At 42.7% G+C, this 23358-nt stretch overlaps 1 long non-coding RNA gene across 1 annotated transcript in view; it reads left to right on the top strand.

Moving 5' to 3' along the window:
* LOC140733154 (uncharacterized) overlaps nt 1-23358 on the top strand; it is a 162517-nt gene that overhangs the window by 86121 nt on the left and 53038 nt on the right. Inside the window, exons 2-3 of the long non-coding RNA XR_012100234.1 lie at nt 17859-17909; nt 19233-19287. This is a non-coding gene — a long non-coding RNA (uncharacterized lncRNA). The remainder of the gene's footprint in view (nt 1-17858; nt 17910-19232; nt 19288-23358) is intronic.

Genomic DNA, 23358 nt, shown 5'->3' on the forward strand with positions numbered 1-23358 from the left:
GTCCTCATGAGGTGTTGCTTCAGGAGGGCGAATGGAACATCAAAGATCCTCACCACCCGGGCCAAGCCATCTTGTCTCAACTACTCATAGAAGGCACAGAAGCCTGAACTCCCTCAGCAGCAGGTTCAAGAACAGTTACTTCCCTTCAGCCATTTGGGCCTTGAACCAACTGACACAACCCTAATCACTACCTCTGTACAGCAACAGTGTCGCCACCTTCCACTGCAATGGACTCAGTTCATTTGTTGTGTCTTGTATAACTTCTGTTTCTGTTTTTCTTGTTTACGCTACTGATCTGACGCTGCTGCAAGCAGGTTTGCCATTGGACCTGGGCGTGCATGAACTTGTGCATCTGACGATAAACTTGACTTTGATTCTGAATGGCCATGGCCCAGAAGCACAAGTTCAAATCCCATCTGAGCAGCTGGAACGGCTGTAAGGATGTTTGTTTCTGTCACGTGGCAGCCGAACAATCAGATTATTGTAAAAACTCCTCTGGGTCATCAACGCCTGTTACTGAAGGAAGTCTGACGTGGTCTGGTGTGGATGTGACTCCAGTTCCACACTGCGGTTAACTCGATTTCTGGGGCAGTTAGGGGTGGAACCAAATACTGTCATAACTAATAACAAAAAACCCTCTTTAACAAAAATCACAGCAGAACAAGCATTAGCTTTTGGCATCAGTCAGAGCACCGAGTATGAAATTTATGTCGCATTTGTACCAGACGTTGGTGAGGCCGCAACTGGGGTCTTGTATGCAGTTTTACTCACCCTGTTACAGGAAGGATGCTATTAATCTAGAAAGAGTGCATAAAAGATCTACCAGGATGTGGACAGGACTCGAGGGACTGAGCTATAGCAAGAGATTGGGCAGGCTAGGACTTTGTTCATTAGAGCATAAGAAAAGGAGAAGTGATCTTATAGAGGTGTATAAAATTAGTAGGGTTGATAAGTGAATGTACACAGTTCACTTACCCAGGGCTGGGGAACTCAGAGCTAAAGAGCATAGATTTAAGGTGAAAGTGGAAAGATTTAATAGCAATCTGATGCACAGCTTTTTCACCCAGAGGGAGGATCTGTATAAAAAGTGAGTTGCCAGAGGGAGAGAATGAGACAGGTACAAATAGCAGCTTTTACACTTAGACAGGTACATAGATAGGAAAGGCTTAGAGGGATATGGGCCAAATATAGGCAAAAAGGGGCTAATTTAGGTGGGCACATGGGACGGCATGGACAAGTTTGACCAAAGGGCCTTTTTCCATGCTGTATAACTCCATCTGATAAACTTGTTGCTAGATTCATAGTGTGGGTACACGAGAAGGATTTCCAGCTGCCAATCTCCAGCTCCTCATCCGGACTTATGAAGAAACCCCATCCTAAGCAATGATTGTCCATTTCCCTCCATAAATGCTGTGTGACCCACTATGTCCCTCCAGCAGTTTTATTTTCATAACAGGTGTTCAATTCAAAAATCACACGGGCATATGATTAGAATTGTATGCTGAAGTGTTGTGTGATACCTATGTGGGTGCTACAGATGCAAAGCTGATCTGCCAGAATTCTGACCGGTTCCCTCACCTTTAAAAAGCAGGAGGTGATAATTGGAGCAAAAAGCTGCAGATGTTGAAAATCCAAAACAAAAGCAGAGGATGATGGAAGCACTCGGCAAACCAAGCGGTTCCCGTGGGGCGAGGCTAATAGTGTAATGTGCTCTTCAGGCCCACCTGGGGCGCTGCAGAGCGTTTGGCTCCGAGGTTTTCAGAGCATCTGAATTTGTTAGTTGTTGTTTAACAAGAGTCGTTAATCATTTAGAATTCCTTGTGGTTTTCTCAAGCAACTCACAGTCTGTAATCTAGTCTAGTGGTGCTTTCTGCTTAAGCTTGTTAAGTTTATTTTGATAGGCTCAGTGATTCTGTGTTGCTTGTATTATTTAAGCGGATACCTGATTAGCGCTAACCATGGGATCCTAGTTATAAGAAGGTTACTTCTCGCAGTGTCGCTTAGCTGAGCCACTGATGTTCTTTTGGAATTAGTATGAATGAACTTTTGTTGCCACCTCTTCATCGGAGTCCGTCTTTCCTCCGCACATGGGTTCCATATTGCCAGAGCGCATTGTGACACAGGGCCACTGCATTGGGTTAAGGACGGGAAAAATGAGGATAAATGCATTACAAGTTGCAGACAGGAGGAGAGGTGGAGAGCACAGCAGGAATGTGTGTGAAAGGGTGTGGACCAAGGTTGCTAAGGTGACAGTAGAAAAGGCACTGATAAACTGAAATGAAATGGAATGACAGGTCACTAATAATATCTATAGCAGACAAAACTGTGAATCTGTAGTGATTACAGGCCTGGGCAATGAACAAGGTCATTTTTAAAAAAAAAAACAGATATCTAGAAATCAATTTTGTCTGTAAGTTGGAAAATACACAAAAATAACTTGATTATGGTAACTACCTCCACAGTATTGTGATGAACGGCATCAAGAGCACATTAAACTGATAAGAAAGAACAATTACTAAATGTGGAACGAGAGAGAGAAAACTATTCCTGGCCTTTATAAGAACGAGTGTATGCAGGCATGTCAGACTTTTGAATTTAATAATATAATGGGATCTTGGTAATATGTAGAGGCAACCATAGGTCGGATGGATGTAACCAGAGATGTTCTGAACTGGCAAATAAGCAGGTTACTGGGTGATCAGTCCCATTTCCCAGACAACTTTTTCCCTTTAACACATATCCGTCAACTCCCCTTTGATTCTGATTGCCATAAACTAAGGGGCAATTTAGTAACACAACTGCAGGATGTAGGGGGAAATGAGACTACCTGGAGGTCAAACTCTACACAAGCAGCACCCTGGGTCAAGGTCGATCCTGGGTCTCTGGAACAGCGAGTTTGTAGATCTGCCTGCCGCACCACTGTGCTGCCCTTACAAGGTTACGTTGAACTGGGCAACTCGAGATCATTGTCTCCTTTATATGATCTTTGCAGAAAACTGTAGGAACCAGGTTTCATAGACTCCATGAACACGCTTGGCTAAACATGAATAAGGAGTTTTAGCAAAATCTGATAATCACTCTACATAAGGGAATATACTTGCTCACCAAATATATACTTTGTTTTGTGAACTAATACAATGTAGAGAGAAACTATCTCCACCAACAATTCAAACTGCCATTAGCACACTGCAGAGAACAGATCATCATGAATGCAATCAAAATAATGCACCAGTAACTGCAACACAAATAAAGAAAACTTTTGATGACCCTAAGAAGGGTTCCGATAACTAGACAAGCAGAATTTGCATCAGAGAGAGGTAGTTTATCTTAGGGTAAAATTAGATGCAATGGTAAAAAAAAAGTGAAGGCAATTATGGAAAAAAAAGGTAATGTGAAAGTATTTCAGAAGATAGATCAGTGACATATTCTGCTGCAACACACAGAAAATGGTGAAGGGACTCAGCAGGTCAGGCAGCATCTATAGTGGGGGGAATAAACAGTCAACTTATTAGGTACCTTTGCAAAAGGTAAGATCTCTGGTGGCTTCCCTTTTTAATTTGACTTCCCATTTTGACATGTCTGTCCATGGCCTCCTTTACTGCCACAATGAGGTCAAACTCAGGTTGGAGTAACAACACCTCATATTCCTTCTGGGTAGCCTCCAGCCCGATGGCATGAATATCGATTTCTCTAACTATCAGTAATTTATCCCCCTTTTCTCTTTTTCCATTCCCCATTTTGGTTACCCTCTCATCCCTTCTCTTCTCCTCAAGTGCCCATCACCTCTCTCTGGTTCCCTTTTTCCTTCCCTTTCTTTCATGGTTTACTGTCCTCTCCTATTAAATTTATTCTTCTCTGGCCCTTTACCTCTCCCACCTATCCCTCCTCCACACAACTAAGTTCCTCCTCACCTGGTCTCACCTATCATCTGCCAGTTTGTACTCCTTCAACTCCCCACCTTCTTATTCCCGCTTCTTCCCCCTTCCTTTCCAGTCCTGATGAAGGGTCTCAGCCCAAAACATCAACTGTTTATTCCCCTGCACAGATGCTGCATGACTTGCTGGTTCTTCCAGCATTTTGTGCGTGTCACTCTGGATTTCCAGTATCTGAAGAACCCCTTGCATTTATATTCCTCTGCTGGATGCTTGCCAGATCTCGCAACAGGTCAATGCCATCATATCAGTTACTGAAGACAGACAAGAAATAGATTTGGGGCAAAATGCTGCAAACAGCTGATAAAACACATCCCAACAGTGGGGCTTTGGTACTTCACCATAGTATAAAAGTTTGGCTGCAAATTAATGATTGTTTCATAGAAGAAATCATAAGAAAACTGATTGAAGGGGGAAAAATTGGTTCATGTCACACAAGTTGCCAAGGACTAAGCAAAAGCTTGCAGAGATTAGAAGAAACTAGGCCTGACGTAGGGGCATGATTGAAAGCATCAATGATTTTTTTAAAATTAAATAGGTAAATTGGTTTGTTATTGTCACAGGTACTGAGGTCAATTAAAGAACCTCATCATGCATGTTATCCATACAGATCATTTCATCACAAGAGCAGTACAAGGGGAAACAAGGATAGAACACTGAATGAAGTGTTACTGTCACAGTGGAAGTGCAGTGCAGGCAGACTACAAGGTTCAAGGACATAATGGGGCAGGTTATGAGGTCAGAAGTCCATGTTATCATATTAGGGACTATTCAATACTTTTATAACAGATTGAAGCTGTCCACGAGCCTGGGGATACATGTTTTCATGCTTTTTATATCCTCCACCTGATGGGAAGGGGAAGGAGGGAGAAGGAAGTCTTTATTCTGTTGGCTGCTTTACCAAGGCAGCAGGAAGAGTAGACGGAGTCCATGGAGGGGAGGCTGGTTTGTGTGTGCTGAGCTGTGTCCACAACTCTTTGCAGTTTTGTGCAGCCACGTGCAGAGCAGTTGCCATCCCAAGCTGTGCTGCATCTGGATGGGATGCTTTCTACTGAGCATAACCACATTTTTTCCAGGGACAAAGGGACATGTCAAATTTCTTTAGCCACCTGAGGAAGCAATGCTGGTGAACTTCTTGGCTGCTCATCTACATAGTTGGGACAGGACAAGTTATTGATGTTCACACTTAGGAGCTACTCTTGATCTCAACATTTGATGCAAACAGGAATGTGTGCACTGTCCTCCTTCCTGAAGTCCTTCTCCCACCCCAATAGTTGCTGCTTGAACCCTTGTTTAACTCCAACAATTTGTTATTTACCAATTTCTATTGGACTGACCTTTTAGTTTATCACAGACCATCAGCCTTTGTTAGCTGATCTTGGAGCTGAGGGGGTAACACTAGGGTCAAGAATTCCCTTAACTTAGTAAGACTGTACAATTAAATATAGAAGTACAAACAAAGTGATATTGCAGAGCCATTGCCAAGGTTACCATCTGAGAATTCAGATATCAAGGAGTGAAGGTGAGATCTTCACATTGAAAATAATAGATAATTTTCTGCTTACAACCATAAAGATTGCTGAGAAGGCATAGTGGCATTGTTCTAAAACAAGTCGAAGAGTAGTCTGAATCAGACAAACCTTCAGAAGGGTGCATTAAAGCCTCCCATAAATATCAACAAAACAAGGTTGTGTTAGTTTAGGATACAGGGTTCTTTAGATAAAAGGTATCAAGAGGACAGACTTTAGCTTCACACTAGCACTGTGAACATGAAGGCAATGGGCAGAACCTTTGTTTATTTTTTTTAAAATATTTGCCCTCTCTTTAAAAAGTTCCCCGGGATTGATGGTGACATATTTTTGCTTCTTTTGTGAGGTTCTGAGGTGCCTGATGAGGCCTGAACAGTAGATCCTTCCACAGATAGGGCTAGTAGAGTCTGCTGGGATAAGTGCAGGGTGGGTATCTTTGTGAGCCAGTGTGCTCCTTCTACCATTTTCACTGGGCTCGTGTCTGCTCCTGACACAAGGTTAGTGCCACGCTCCTGTTCCTTCTATGCCCTGAGTGTAACAGTCCAGCAGTTGGTGGGGAAGTTGCATTTCTTCAAGGAGGTTCTACATTCATCCCGGAAGGATACCTCAGCTGGTGAGGAATGTCAATTTCATAAATTAAAGCATCCATAATATCCAAGTGCACAACCTATACTCATACTTAATGGCACAAAGGAGACCATTCATCCTAACAGGCTATGCCAGCCCCCAGCAGAGTAATCCCAGTAGTTCCATCACCCCTCTCCTTATTTCCCTGCTTCTCCTAATGTCTCATGTCCCTATCAACTCCACTTTGATTAACTAAAGCATAACTTACAATAACGTATTGACCTCCCAACACACCTTTGGGATGTGGTAAGAAACCGAAGCACAGGTACAAATCCACACACTCACAGGAAAACAGGCCAACTCCACACAGACAGCAGGCTCCATTTCCCCTTGCATCATCCAGTACCTCTGGGCCTTCATCCTGACATAAATCTTCCCATTATCTTAATCTGTCAGGTCAAGATCCGTCAAGCTTGCAAAGCCTATTACAATGTTAAGAACTAGCAACCAGACCTTTGGAGAAGGTCTGTAATGATTATGGTGAGAAGAATATTGACATAATTTTCATTCATGTATAGAATTTCAAATTGGACTAAGGTGAAACACAGTGGGTCCTACAGTACTGTGCAAAAGTCTTAGATAGAGATAGATATAGATAAATGTCCCTCTGGTGCTACCTGCTCCCTTCCTTTTTATCCCCCCCCCCCAAACATGATTCCCCCTTCCCACTCAGTCCAAAAATAGCAAGCCATATCTAAATCAGGTTTATTATCATTCACATATGTCATGAAATTTGATTTTTTGTGGCAGCAGTACAGCGCTGTGCAAAAGTCTTAGGCTCCCTAACTATATACACACATATTCCTGCATAATACCACAGTCTGTTACTGAAGAAGTATCTATTTGCACATACCATGGTTTGGCCATAAAGCTAGCTTCAGGTAAGAACTCTAAAAATCAAGAGAGTTAATAATTCTGGAAAATTAAATGAACATAGAAGACAAAATAGAAAAAGCACAGCACAGGGAAAGGCTCTTGGGCTCGTGGTGCCTTTGCAGAATATGTCAAATTAAACTCACATTGCCCATAAAAAAACTATTCCCCCACCCATGGAAGTTTTCATGTTTTATTTTTTTACAATACGGAATCACAATCGATTTAATTTGGAAACAAGAGAAAAATCACAGATGCTGCAAATCCAAGCATTTGGCTTTTTTTTTGACATGGATCAACAGAAAAGACTCTTTCATTTCAAAGTGAAAAAAAAATTTCTACAAATTGGTCTAAATTTATTACAATTATTAAATACAAAATAATTGATTTCATAAGTATTCACCCCCTTCACGTCAGTACTTAGTAGCTGAATCTTTGGCAGCAAATACTGCCTTGAGTCTGTGTGGACAGGTCTCTAACAGTTTTGCACATCTGGACACTGCAATGATTCCCCATTCTTCTTTACAAAACTGATCATGCTCTGTCAGATTGCCAAGGGGATTGTGAGTGAAGAGCCTTTTCAAGTCCAACCTCAAATTCTCAATTGGATTGAGGTCTGGACTCTGACTTGGCCACTCCAGGACATTAACTTTGTTGTTTTTAAGCCATTCCTGTGTAGCTTTGTCTTTGTGTTTGGGGTTATTGTCTTGCTGGTAAACAAATTTTCTTCCATGTTGCAGTTCTATTGCAGACTGCATCAGGTTTTCCTCCAGGATTTCCCTGTATTTTGCTGCATTCATTTTACCCTCTACCTTCACAGGCCTTCCAGGGCCTGCTGCAGTGAAGCATCCCCACAGCGTGATGCAGCCACCACCATGCTTCATGGTAGGGATGGTGTATTTTTGACTTACACCATACACAGTATTTCATCTGATGGCCAAAAAGCTCAATTTTGGTTTCATCAGACCATACACCCTTCTTCCAGCTGTCTTCAGAGTCTCATACATGCCTCCTGGCAAACTCTAGCCAAGATTTCACATGAGTTTTTTCCCCAACAGTGGCTTTTTCTTTACCACTCTCCCATAAATCTGCGACTGGTGAAGCACCTGGGCAACAGGTGTTGTTGTATGTGCAGTCTCTCCCATCTCAGCCTCTGAAACTTATAACTCCTCTAGAGTTGTCAAAGGTCTCTTGGTAGCCTCCCTCCCTCATCCTTTTGCACTGTCACTCATTTTTTGAGGATGACCTGCTCTAGGCAGATTTATAGCTGTGCCATTTTCTTTCCATTTCTTGACAATTGACTTACCTACACTCCAAGCTACTCAGTGACTTGGAAATTTTCTTATATCCATCTCCTAACTTGCACTTTTCAATAATCTTTTCATATAGTTGTTTGGAGTGTTCTTTTTTCTTCATGGTGTAGGTTTTGCCAGGATACTGACTCACCAGCAACTAGACCTTCCAGATACAGGTATATTTTTGCTACAATCAATTGAAACACCTCAACTGCACACAGATGATCTCCATTTAACTAAATATGTGACTTGTAAAACCATTTGGCTACACCAGTGATGATTTGGTGTGCCATATTAAAGGGGTGAATACTTACGCAATCAATTATTTTCTGTTTGATATTTATAATTAATTTAGATCACTTTGTAGAGATTTGTTTTCACTTTGATATGAAAGAGTCTTTTTTCTGTTGATCAGTGTCAAAGAAAGCCAAATTAACTCCACTGAGATCCAATGTTGTAAAACAATAAAACATTAAAACTTCCAAGGGGGTGAATACTTTTTATAGGCACTGTATTTATCTGCACATCATCTACATCCATCCATTTCCTGCTTTATTGAATTGAGTTGACTTTATTTCTTATCCTTCATATACATGAAGAGTAAAAATCTTTGTTATGTCTCCATCTAAATGCGCCATGTGCAATCATAGTAATTTATAATAAATAGAACAGTCAATGTAATATAGAGTTTACTCAGATCAGTGTGAGTTCATTAAGTCTGATGGCCTAGTGGAAGAAGCCTGTTGGTCCTGGCTTTTATACTACAGTACCACTTCCCAGATGGTAGCAGCTGGAATAGATTGTGGTTGGGATGACTTGGGTCCCCAATGATCCCACGGGCCCTTTGTACACACCTGTCCTTGTATATGTCCTGAATCATGGGAAGCTCACAATTACAGATACACTGAGCTGTCCGCACCACTCTCTGCAGAGTCCTGCAATTAAGGGAAGTACAGTTCCCATACCAGGCAGTGATGCAGCCAGTCAGGATGCCCTCGATTGTGCCCCTATAGAAAGTTCTTAGGATTTGGGGGCTCATACCGAATTTTCTCAACCGGCTGAGATGAAAGAGGCACTGTTGTGCCTTTCTCACCACACAGCTAGTGTGTACAGACCACGTGAGGTCCTCGGTGATGTGGATACCGAGGAACTTGAAGCTGTTTACCCTCTCAACCCCAGATCCATTGATGTCACTGGGGCTAGCCCGTCTCCATTCCCCCTGTAATCCACAACTAGCTCTTTTGTTTTTGCGACATTGAGGGAGAGGTTGTTTCCTTGACAGCACTGTGTCAGACAGATGACTTCTTCCCTGTAGGCCACCTTGTTATTGTTTGAGATAAGGTCAATCAATGTAGTGTCATCAGCAAATTTAATTAGCAGATTGGAGCTGTGGGTGGCAGTACAGACATGGGTATACAGGGAGTTAAGGAGGTGACTTAGTACGCGGCCCTGAGAGGCTCCTGTGTTGAGATTCAGAGAGTCAGAGTCAGATGCTTGTTCATCTGCATTTTCCACCATCACTTGCGACACATTCCAAGCACCTACCAGTATCTATGTTAAAACTTACCCTGTAGTCTTTTTTAAACTTTCCCCTTTTCACTTTAAAACTACGTCCTCTGGTACTTAAGCTTTCTACCCTGGGAGAAAGACTCTGACTATTTACCTTACATAACATATCTCCGTTTAACCTAGAGAAAATAATCCAAGCTTTTCCTCCTTGCTTTACATCTAATATACTCCAATGCAGAAGACCATAAAAGATAGGAACAGTATTAGGCCATTTGGCCTATCGAGTCTGCTCCAACATTCATTCATGGCTGATCGTTTCTTCCCCTCCTCAGCCCCACTCCCTGGCTTTCTCCCCATAATTTTTGATGCCATGACCAATTAAGAACCTATCAAGCTCTGCCTCAAATGCACCCAGTGACCTGACCTCCACAGCTGCAAGTGGTAATAAATTCCACAGAATCAACATCCTTTGGCTAAAGAAATTTCTCCACGTCTCTTTTTTAAATGGACTCCCCTCTATCCTGAGGCTGTGCCCCCTTGTCCTAGACTCCCCCACCATCCTTTCCACATCTAGTCTGTCTAGGCCATTTCAACATTCAAAAGGTTTCAGTAAGATTCCCCCTCATCTTTCTAAGTTCCAGCGAGTAGAGACCCAGAGCCATCAAACGTTTCTCGTTTGATAACCCTTTCATTCTTGGAGTCATCCAGGTTGCAGATGCTGGAATGCAGAGCACCAAACCATCTGCTGGAGGAACTCAATGGTTCAGGTAGCATCTTTGGAGAGAAATGTTTTGTGTTGGGTCCATTACCTGGACCAGGTGAAAGGTCTTAAAATGAAACATTAAGTATTCTGGTAAACCTGTTCTGCACACTTTCCAAATCCTTCACATCCCTGATGTAATGGGGAGACTAGAACTGTGCGCAATACTCCAAAAGCAGCCTAACTGAAGTTTCATACAGCTGCAACCTCCCTTCTTGACTCTTATACTCATTGCCCTGACAGATGAAAGCAAACATGCTTATTTTACCAACCTCACTGCTTGCCATAGAATCAGAGAAAAATACAGCACAGAAGTAGGCCCTTCAACCCATCTAGTCTATGCCAAACTAATTAAACTGCCTTCTGCTATTGATACAAAAATGGAAATAGCCGATCAGGTGGAATCTGTGGAAAGAGGACCTGGCCCTAGTGTGTGGTTGGACCCAGGGTTGGGGCCAGAATGCCTGGGCCAGGAATGTGGGTAGGATCGTGGCCAGGCCCAGGCTCACACACCCTTTAAACTCACCAGATTCACTGGAAAACTTATGATACTGCTATGGAACATGTGAAAATAAAATGAAATATAACTTTAGGACCCAGGTCAGACCCTACTTGGAGTACTGTGCTCAGTTCTGGTTGCCTCACTACAGGAAGGATGTGGAAGCCATTGAAAGGGTGCAGAGGAGATTTACAAGGATGTTGCCTGGCTTGGGGAGCATGTCTTATGAAAACAGTTTGAGTGAATTTGGCCTTTTCTCTTTGGAGCAACAGAGGATGAGAGGTGACCTAATAGAGGTGTATATGATGATGAGAGTCATTGATTGTGTGGATAGTCAGAGGCTTTTTCCCTGGACTGAAATGGTTGCCACAAGAGGACACAGGTTTAAGGTGCTGGGGGGTAGGTACAGAGGAGATGTCAGGGGTAAGTTTTTAACTCAGAGTGGTGAGTGCATGGAATGGGCTGTTGGCAATGGTGGTGAGGGCGGATATGATAGGGTCTTTTAAAAGACTTTTGGATAGGTACATGGAGCTTAGAAAAATAGAGGGCAATAGTTCAGCCTAGTAATTTCTAAGGTAGGGACATGTTTGGCACAACTTTGTGGGCTGAAGGGCCTGTATTGTGCTATAGGTTTTCTATGCTTCTATGTTTAATTGTAGTAACATCTTATAGTTAACTGAGGAAGCCTTTTTGTCCAGCACTATCAATGTCCCAAGTTTGGTTGATTATTCGAGTTACACTGTATGTTTCCTCGTTCAAAATTCTCCCACTATGAAACCATGTCTGCCCTTTCATACACACTTATGATTAGCTTGTGTTTAATAAGGTCATCTATCATTGTCCTGAACTCCAAAGAATACAGCCACAGCCTGTTTAGCCTCTCTTGGAAGGACAACATTCACATTCCAGGCCAATCTTCTTTGGACTGTCTCCAATTCTGCCATATTCTCTCTTAGGTGAGGAGATCAAATCTGTGCACTATGCTCCAGGTGTGGCTTCACCAACACCCTGTAAAATTGTAACAAAACCTTCCTTCACAAAACTCAAACCCTTATACAATAATGTCTAATATATCATTTGCCTTCTTAATTAGCTGCTGCACCTGCCTGCTGGTTTTTTGTGGTTCGTGCTCTGAAGCACCCAGATCCCTCCGAGTTTCACTCATTTTGCAGGCTCTCGCCATTCTGATAATAATCGGAATTTTTGTTCCTCTAACTAAAGTGCATGATCTCACTGTATTAAACTCATTTTTCACCCAACTACTCAATCTCCAATTGCAGAATTGCAGTGATCTCATAGCAACATGCCCTTCTGCCTATTTACAAGTCACGGCAGACTTGAAAAGCTGAGATTTCACTCCCACTTCCAGCCACTCGTGTCCATAGTAAACAATCATGGACCAAGACCCTGCAGCACCTCACTGGTTACATCCCTCCAGCTGAACAAAACCTAGCTACAGTATTCTATGGTAACCACTTCAATACACTTCCTCTGATTTCTATGAGCTTTTAATGTGTGCCACAAGCAAGAGAAAATCTGCAGATTCTGGAAATCCAAGCAACGTATGCAAAATGCTGGAGGAACTCAGCAGGCCAGGCAGCATCAATGGAAAGGAGCAAACAGTCGATGTTTCAGGCCGAGACCCTTCATTAGGACTGGGAAAAAAAAGACGAGGGGTCAGAGTAGGGAAGATGGGGGAGAGGGAAGTACCAGATGGTAGGGGATAGGTGAAACTGGGAGAGGGATGGAGGTGGACTAAAGAGCTGGGAAGTCAATTGGTGAAAGAGATACAGGGCTGGAGAAGGGTGAATCTGATAGGAGAGGACTGAAGGTCCTGGAAGAAAGGGAAGGGGGGGAGGAGCACCAGAGGGAGATGATGGGCAGGTAAGGAGATAAGGTGAGAGAGGCAATTGGGAATGGTGAAAAGGGTGGGTAATAATCGATATTCAAACATGTACACCTGGATTTTACAAAGAGTCTTGTCAAGCACCTTTCGGAGATGTAAATGTACTACACCTGTGGGTTCTCTATCAACTCAGATGCTCAGAGAATTTGAGCAAATATGTCAAACATGATCTACTGTTTATAAAACCATGCTGACCTTGAATAGGTTCAGTTTTGTGACATGACTAGTTATTTCCTTTTTGATTATTGACTCTAGCATTTTGCCAGCAATAGATGTTAAATTAATTGGCCTACAGTTCCCCACCTTCTGCCTTTTAGAACAAAGGGATCACATTTGCTGTTTACCAATCGTCCCAGATTTCAGTGCATTTTGAATACCTTCAACCAACAGGCCCACTCACTGTTACTGCAGCCACCTTCTTTAACAGTCCAGGTCTTTGGATCCCTGCAGAAGCAAATGATGGTACAGTAAACAAGATCTGTTATTCTGTATGCTCCTCAAACTCCTAATGAAATACTGCCGCTGTCATGCCTTCTTTGTAATTGCATCAATATGTTGGGCCCATGGTAGATCTTCAGAGATGTTGTACTCAGCAATTTGAAACTGCTCATCCTTTCCTCTGCCAATCCCTCGATGAGGACTGGTGCATGTTCCCTTAACTTCCCCTTCCTGATGTGCCCAATTAATTCCTTGCTCTTACTGATATTGAGTGTAAGGTTGTTGTTTCGACACTACTTGTGATTGCCTGAATTACTGCCAACAATAGTTGTGTCGTTGGCAAGTTTATAGATACCCTTTGAGTCATGCCTAGCCACACTGTCATGGGTGTAGAGAGGGTGGAGCAGGGGGCTAATCACACATCATTAAGGTGAGCCGGTGATGATTGTCAGCGAGAAGGAGATGTTATTGCTGATCTGCACTGACTATGATGAGCAAGTCAAGGATCCAGTTGCAGAGGGAGGAACATGGGCCCAGGTTTTGGAGATGTAGATCACATACAGGCAGATGTGCAGTTTAAATCAGCCTTGTGGTCAGCATAGACATGATGGATCAAAGGACCTGCCCTCTGCTATACTATTCTATGTTCATGGACCTACATGCACACTCACATATATATTCACACTTAGAGCCATGAAGTCAAGGAGCTGTACAGCATGGAAACAATCTCTTTGGCTTAACTTGTCTATGCTGACAAACTTGTCTAAATGAGCTAGACCCATATGCCTGTGTTTGACTCATTTTCCTCTAAAGCAGGGGTTCCCAACCTGGTGTCCACGGACCCCTCAGTTAATGGTAGGAGTCAATGGCATAAAAAAAGGTTGGTAACTCTTGCTCTAACCCTTCCCTATAACAAGTACCTACCTTTTAAATGTCACAATTATACCTGCTTCTGCCAGTTCTGCTGGCAGCTCATTCCATGAACCAACCACCCTCTCTGTGAAAAAACCCTTTCAGACCCCCTCTCACATTCAACCTTTGCCCTCTAGGTTTGGACACCCCTACCCTGGGGTACTGTGACCTTTCACCTTATCTATTCCCCTCATGATTTTTGAAAAATCTGTATGGCTTCTCTGTCTCCTCGGCCTCCTATGTTCCAGGGAAAAATGTCCCAGACTATGCTGTCTCTTATAACTCAAGCCCTCAAGTCTCATTAGTCTTTATAGCACCTTTTCCCAATTAATGACACCCGTTTTATAGCAGTCTGATGAGAACAGTACACAGTATTCCAAATGTGGCCTTATCAAGGTTTTGTACCTTTGTAACATAATGTCCCAGCTCCTGTATTCAACATCCTCATTGAACCCCCACTCACGCTTGCACAAGCACAGACCTGGGCAAACAGAACTAATTTCACAGAGGCAGGGAGAACCAACAGGAGATGGCAGTGCAGATCAGCTGGTGTTAGTCCTCGATATCTGTGACCTGACGTTTCATTGCTTGTGGTTTTAGGGCAATGACTTACAATACAGGACATCTTTTACAAGCACTCATATAACAGCGAAACCAGAAGCATTGTTTACACTTAAAGAATTATTGGGGACTGGAATTTTTGAGCTTAACATGACGGCGGGCCAATCGTGTAAATTATTTGAGCAGGGATTTGGAGAGGAGCCTCAAAGGGTCATGGGCAAAGCATATTTCAACAGACAAATCCTCGAATAAGCTGCACTAGTCCCCTTGAGTCTGACTCAGTAAGATCATGGCTGATCTGTATAACCTCAAAGCACATATGTTCTAGACCAAGTGCTGGTACATGAGTTAGTATAGACAACCCTGTGATTTCTGTGATTCCATGGTTTTCTCATCCCTCCCCATCCCCTGGCACTTCCCCCTCTTCCTTCAGAGATCTCCTTTAGCAGCACAGCTCAGCACTGTTAAAAGCCAGCAATCTTCTACAAACTTCTGCAGATGTACTGTTGAAGGTAGCCTGACTGGTAGCATCAAGAACAGTGACTTCCTTTCGATCATATGGTTCCTGAACCAACCGGCACAGTACTTCTCCCTATAGATGCTGCCTGGCCTGCTGCGTTCCACCAGCATTTTGTGCGTGTTGCTTGAATTTCCAGCATCTGCAGATTTCCTCGTGTTTGCCTACGACCACTTTCCTCACTTTGAACTAAAATGGACTCAGTGTCATTTTTATTTGTTCTATTTCTGTTCTTCCTTGTAAACATTGATTAATTCATATTTCATTCATGTTTTTCGTATGAATGTTGGATCTCTAATGTGATGCTACAGCAAGTAAGCTTTTCATTGAATCTATTTATACATGGGCTTGTGCATCCAACAATAAACTCAACTTTGAATTTCTTTCACCTTCCACCTCAGCCCTGATGCTGGGTCTCAGCCCAAAATGTCGACTTATATCTTTTGCCACAGATGCTGCCTGACCCATTGTTCTTCCAGTATTCTGCTTGTCATTCCACATTCCAGGATCTGCGGTCTCCTGTGCTTTCTCAGTGTAGATGGGTACAATAGGTGTGATAAACTGAAGGGCCTGTTATGTGCTCTGTGGTTCTGTGATTCTGCTCCATATTCCCACCTATCCTCTGTATCCATTTGCTCCTCATCTATCTTAAAAATGCCCATGAAAAAGTGAGTTCCAGACATTCCCCACCTTCCAAGGAAGAAAGAAAATATTCTAAATGTTAACCCCATTCTAAATTTGCCTACAAGAAAAGGTATCTTCCTGACACACAGATTATGGAGGGATCTTGGGGTCCAAGTGTGCTGCCCTGTGTAAGTGGTAATATACATAGATAGGGTGATAAAGAGACTCTCAGCCCAAAATGTCAACTCTTTATTCCTCTCCATAGATGGTGCCTGACTGGGTGAGTTCCTCCAGCATTTTGTATGTGTTACTCTCGTAAAGGAAGTGTATGGCATGTTTCTTTCATTGGTTGTAAAGCTGAGTCGTAGGGTAAGAAAGTCACTTTGCAGCTACATTAAACTTCTGTCAGGCTGATTTTGGAGTGCAGAGTGTAGTTCTGCTTGCCCCACTACAGGAAGGACGTGGGGACTTTGGAGAGGATGTAGATGAGGCTCACCAGGATGTTGCCTGGATTAGAGGGTGCTTAAGGAGAGTTTGGACAAACTTGGATTGTTTTCTCTGGAGCATTGGAGGCTAAAGGGAAGCCTGATACAGGTATATAAAATTTTGAGAGATATAGGTAGGGTATGTGGTGCCTTTGTTCCAGGATGTAAGTGTCTAATACTGTCATGATGTGCACTGGCGATATCGGAACCTAAGTGCAAAGGAAATACAGAATCCAAAGTAGAGATGGTAACGAAAGTTTGTTCATAAGATTTCCAACAGAAGGTCGGTGGCTCGGCCAGGTGACACCACAAGATGCAACATTCTCAAAACTAGTACCCTGCAATTATCACTAATCGGGCGTCCACTTAAATAATACAAGTAACACGGAAACCCCGCGTCTATAAAAGTAAACTTAACAAGTTTAAACAGAAAGCATTACAATGAGCAAGCCACTCAAGAAAAACACAAGGAACTGTAAATGAAAACAACGATTAACCAATTCAGGTGCTCTGAAAACCTCGGAGCCCAGTGATGACCGATACCCACCCCCCACAGGCCCAAAGAGCTTGTTACAAATACTAGAGGACATAGTTTTATGGTGAGAGGGATAACGTTAAAAGGAGATCTGAAGGGTAATTTTATTTTTCATACAGAGAATGGTGGCCATCAGGGATGGTGGTGGAAACAGATATGGCGATGATTGTCCATCATGTCTGATGATGACAGTAAACCCTTGGGGGGAAGAGTTTTTACAATGGAAAAGCCATTGCACTGGGGCAGTTCCACTCTCTCGACCTCAGAAGTCCAGGTCCAGTGGATGGACAGGTGTCACAAGCTGCGGTCTTCCTTGGTTGCAGTGGACCACAATGCCCTTCTCTCTCCATGGAGCATTGCAGTACCACGTTCCTCACCATTGGATCTCACTGTAGATCTCGTCCAGCTAGTCCGCAGGAGATGACTTCACATTCTAGGACAGGCAAGTCCCTACCTCACTGGGGAACGAGGCCACTGGCTACCCTCTCCTGGTTTACCCCACCAGTGGAAACAGTGTCCGGGGGTGTGGTCGAGGGGTATGAACACAATGGGATTATTTAAATTTGGCATCATGGTCAGGATAGATATGGTGGGCCAAAGGCCCTGACTTTGTTCTGTAGTTTTAGATTCTACTTAAAGGTTTTGTGGGGAAGGACCACAGACTGGGGTTTCACTGTTACTGGACACTGTGGGGTTGGGACCATGTAATAGCTTCATGGCAGAACTTTTGATTGGATGACTCAATGGAAATAAAGAAAGACTGGAAATGATTGTATTGTATTTCCTGTTTATGTTTCTTACAAATAAAGTATAACTTTTAAATAACTAAATTGTCTCTCTTTCCTCCAAATTCCAGTAGATACAAGCCCAGCCTGTATGATCTTTCCTTGTAAGACAGATATTCCAGGTAAGCGTCCTGCCTGGACTACTTCCAGCACATTCACTTGCTGTAGTGAGAGTGTGGGGTGGGACCAGAGTGTTCAGAGGGTTAGCATGGGCACCAAAGTGTGAATTGGTGCAATAAACAAGCTGCTGGCGTAACTCAAGGGTCAGGCAGGATATGTGCAGGGAAATGGACAGTCAACGTTTTGGTTTGAGCTTTTCATTCAGTTTTCCTGTTGTAGATTCAAGCGCATCCAGTCCCTTGAGTCTCCATTTCACTACTCCGATGCGAATGGTCTTCTGACCAAGATTCAGTTGTTTGCTTCAACTCTGATGGATGCTGCACACACGTCAAATGCTCCTTGAAAGATACGTTGCAGAAGCTGGGAAACCCACAATTAAAGATTATGATTCTGTCTTGCACAATCTCAGGACCTCACACAGCCTTGGCACTCAATTAAGAGCTCATTAAAGTGCAGTTGCTCCTGTAACATAGGGAGGCACAACAAGCTGTGGGTGGTGTAGTGGTGCAGCTGGTACAGCTGTATCCTCATTGTTCCAGAATTCTGGGTTCAATCCCAACCTCAGGCACAGTAGATTTTTGTGGAGTTTGCACATTTTTCCTGTGACCACATCAGCTTCCCTTGGGTGCTCGGCTTTCCTCCTACATCTCAAATATTTGCAGATGGCTAGGTTATTCGTCAGCTCTAAGTTGCCCCGAGTGTGTAAGTGGGCAGTAGGTCCTGGAGGGATTGTATGGGAATTCTGAGAGAATGAACTGAGATTAGCATAGGATCAGCTGAATAGTCGCCAGACTGTTTCTGTGTGTTTGACTTCATGACCCAAAGCTCCCATGAAATCTCTACCATCTTTAAATCTTAATTATTAACATTAGATTGTTAATTTTTACATTATTTCCTTTATCTAGGATGCTCAGCATACCTCTCTGTCATCAGTCACTCTTAGTAAGTCTAGACTACTCTAGAAGAGCTGGAAACCTGCTTTGTTCCTTCTCAGGAAAGCCCCATTTACTCAGGAACATCACATATTTTCCCTTACATAGTGGATGGTAATTGTTTTATTATTGTTAGATGTACAAAGGTGCTACGAAAAACTTTGTTTTGCATGCCATCCGTACAGATTATTTCACATCAGTTCTTTGAGAGGAAAGCAATGCAGAATAGAGTGTTTCGGTTACAGGGAAAGTGCCGTGCCAACAGGCAATAAGGTTCAGGGCCATAGTGAAATATATTGGGAGATCAAGAGTCCGTCTTATCATACAAAAGGTTTATTCAACAGTATTAACGGGATACAAGCTGTCCTTGAGTCTGCCGCTATGTGCTTTCAGGTATCTGCTTCTTCTGCCGATGGGAGGGGAAGAAGAGAAAAGACAGAACAGAGTGGTGAGTGGTAAACAGATGATATTGTTCATTGCTTTACTGAGGCACCGAGAGGTATTGAGAGTCCATACAGTCCTTGACTCGTTTTTGGGATGTGCTGAGCTGTGACCACAATTCTTCGCAGTTGTTTTACAGTCTGAGAGAGAGAACAGTTACCACGATGCATCTATGCTGCAGTTGACAATAATTATTTACAAAGATAAGCCATATTTCTTTATTCTCCTGAGGAATTAGGGTTACTGGTGTGCTTTCTCGGGTGTGGCATCTATGTGGTTAGAACAGGACAGGCGGTTGGTGACGTTCGCTCTTTGAAGCTCTCAACCACCTCCACCTCAGTGTCATCATAGACACGAGAATGTGCACTGTTCTCTTCCACTGACCTGTTCTTTAGTTTTACAGACATTGTGAGAAAGGTTGTTATCATGACACTGTGGCACTAGGCCCTCTATCTCCGTCCTGTCCTCCAACTCATTGTTACTTGAGGTGCAGCCCACCACAATGATATCATCTGCAAACCTGCAGATGGAGATAGAGCAGAATCTGACCTCTGGATTATGAGTATATAGGAGTCAAGCTGTATATTTCCATTACATAGAGATTGGCTTTGAGCGTGGAATCTTGTGCCCTAAACATGGTTGATGCCAAATTCAGAGAGATCTTGGGGATCAGTTGCTTGCTCACAGCATGCCAGAGACAGTGAAGTGGGGCAAGATCAACCTTCAGTTTTACCATTCCCCGGAGGCCAGTCAACACCCAAGCTGCCTCATATTTTGGAAGAAGGAGAAAGAGCTTTGTAAGAGCTTTTCACAACATCAGTGACTTTATGTTACCAGAATTTTATTGACAATGTAATAACTGCTGCAATATAGAAAAAGTATTGTCCCACAAGCAAATATTATGCATGCTTGATATTTTAATATTATCAACCAAGACTTAATGTTAGCAGGGATCCAGGAGAGACAAGTCTAAAGTTATGGGTGTTGTGGGAAGAATGGCTTCAGTATGTGGAGAGTCGTTCCAAGGTGCAAATCAACGCCTTCACGGTTGAAAGAAATATAGTCAACTAGGATTTTCAAAATGGAATTGGACAGACGCTGGAAAGAGGACAACTCACAGAGCTGAGGGCAAAGAGTGAAGAATATGACCAATGAACAACCTTAGCAGAAGTCTTAGAATATAGAACTGTACAGCACCAGATTGGTGATTCTGCTCATGATAGTGTGCAGAACTAATTAAACCAATGATTCCTAATTAATCTAATCCCTCTCCCTTGCATATTGGCTATTTTTATAAGACCATAAGATATGGGAACAGAACCAGACCATTTAGCCCATCTAGTCTGCACCATTCCTTCAAGGCTGATCCGTCTTTCCTCTCATCCCCAATCTCCTGCCTTCTTCCTGTATCCCTTCCTGTATCACTGACCAATCAAGAATCTATCAACCTTTGCCTCGTATACATAAAGACTTGGCCTCCACAGCTGCCTGTTGCAAAGAATGCCACAGACTCACCATTCTTCAGCTAAAGAAGTCTCCATTCTAAATGGACACCTCACTATTCTGAGTCTGTGTCCTCTGGTCATAGATTATCCACTATGAAACATCCTTTCCACAACCATTCTATCAAGACCTTTCACCATTCAATAGTTTTCAGAGAGGTCACCCCTTATTCTTCTGAATTCTGGTGAATACTGGCCCAGAGCCATCAAGCGCTCTTTATATGACAAGCCATTCAATCTCGGAATCATTTTTGTGAACCTCCTTTGAATCCTCTCCAGTTTCATCATATCTTTTCTAAGATAAGAGGCCCAAAACTGCCCAAGTAAAGCCTCAGCAGTGCTTTATAAAGTCTCAATATTACACCCCTGCTATTATATTCTAGTCCTCTGATTTGAATGCTAGCATTTCATTTGCCTTCCTCACCACAGACTCAACCTGCAAGTTAACCTTTAGGGAAGCCTGCACAAAGACCTGCAAATCTCTGTGTGCCTGTTTTTTTTTTAAATTTCTCTCCATTTAGAAAATAGTCAACCCTTTCATTTCTGCTACCAAAGTGCAAGATCATACACTTCCTGACATTGTATTCCATCTGCCACTTCTTTGCCCATTCTCCTCATCTGTCTAAATCCTCTGTAGCCTCTCTATTTCCTCAATACTACCTGCCCCTCCAGCAATATTCATATCATCTTCAAACTTTGCAACAACGCCATCAATTCCATCATCCAAATCATTGACATATAACATGAAAAGATTTGGTCCCGACACAGACCCCTGTGGAACACCACTAGTTACTGGCAGCCAACCAGAAAAGGGTGCCTTTATTCCCACTCTTTGCCTCCTGCCAATCAGCCATTGCTTTATCCATTCTAGAATCTTTCCCATAATACCATGGGCTCGTAACTTGTTAAGCAGCTTGAAGCACCTTGTCAAAGGCCTTCTGAAAATCCAAGTACACAACATCAACCAATTCTCCTTTGTCTATCCTGCTTATTATTTCTTCAAAGAATTCCAACAGATTTGTCAGGCAAGATTTCCCTTGAGGAAACCATGCAGACTATGGCCTATTTTATCACGTGCCTCCAAGTACCCTGAGAATTCATCCTTCAAAGTCGATGCCAACATCTTCTCAAGCATTAAGGTCAGACTAACTGCCCAATAGTTTCCCTTCTTGAAGAGTGAAGTAACATTTGCAATTTTCCAGCCTTCCGAAACCATTCCAGAATCTAGTGATTCTTGAAAGATCATTACTAATGCCTCCATGATCTCTTCAGTCACCTCTTTCAGAACTTTTGGGTGTACACTACCTTCAGACCTTTCAGTTTCCCAAGAATCTTCTCTCTAATTATGGTAACTTCTCACACTTCAGGACAACTGACACCTGGAAGTTTCACCATACTGCTAGTGTCTTCCACAGTGAAGACTGTTGCAAATTACTTATTCAGCTCATCCGCCATTTTCTTGTCCCTCTTTACTACCCCTCCAGCATTGCTTTCCAGCAGTCTAATATCCACTCTTGCCTCCTTTTTTTTTACATTTTATATACTGGAAGGAACTTTCAATATCCTCTTTAATATTATCGGCTAGCTTACTTTCATATTCCATCTTTACCTTCTTAATGACTTTTTAGTTGCCTTCTGTTGGTTTTTTAAAACTTCCCAATCCTCCAACTTCCCACTAATTTTTGCTCTATTATGTGCCCCGTCTTTGGCTTTCATGTTGCCTTTGACTTCTCTTGTGGGCCACGGTTGTGTCATCTTGTCTTTAGAACACTTCTTCCTCTTTGGGGTGTACATATCTGTGCCTTCCTAATTGCTTCCAGTAATTCCAGCCATTGCTGCCCTGCCGTCATCCCTACCGTTCTTTTCCAGTCAATTCTAGCCATCACCTCTCTTATACCTCTGTTATTCCCTTTACTTCACCGTAATACTGATACATCTGACTTTAGCTTCTCCTTCTCAAACTGCAGGGTGAATTTGATCATATTATGATCACTTGTCCCCAAGACTTATTTTACTTTAAGCTCTCTAATCAATTCCAGTTCATCCAATCTAGAATAGTTGATCCCCTAGTGAGCTCCCAAAAGCCATTTTGTAAGCATTCCCTCACTTGGAATCCAGCACCATCCTGATTTTCCCAGTCTACCTGCAAATTGAAATCCCTCAAGACTATTGTAACATTGCACTTTTGGTATGCATTTTCTATCTCCCATTGTAATTTGTAGACCACATACTTACTATTGTTTGGAGGCCTGTATACAACTCCCATCAGGGTCATTTTTACCCTTGCAGTTCCTTTGCTCTACCCACAATGATTCAACACCTTCCAACCCCATGTCTCCTCTTTCTAATGATTTGATTTCATATTTTACCAACTCCATCCTGTGCTACACAAAGAGATTTTGTGTACACGCCATTAAAGGAGGCAGTTCCAGCAAGTATAAAACTATGGCAAGGCCACATTAAGAATACTGTGTGGAATTCTGGTCGATGCATTTCAGAAATGACATGGTAGCTTTCAGAGAGAATGCAGAAGTTCACATCAGGATGCTGCCTTGATTTGAGAGCATGAAATATAG

Source organism: Hemitrygon akajei, chromosome 9 (assembly GCF_048418815.1).
Source record: "Hemitrygon akajei chromosome 9, sHemAka1.3, whole genome shotgun sequence".
Classification (NCBI taxonomy): domain Eukaryota; kingdom Metazoa; phylum Chordata; class Chondrichthyes; order Myliobatiformes; family Dasyatidae; genus Hemitrygon; species Hemitrygon akajei.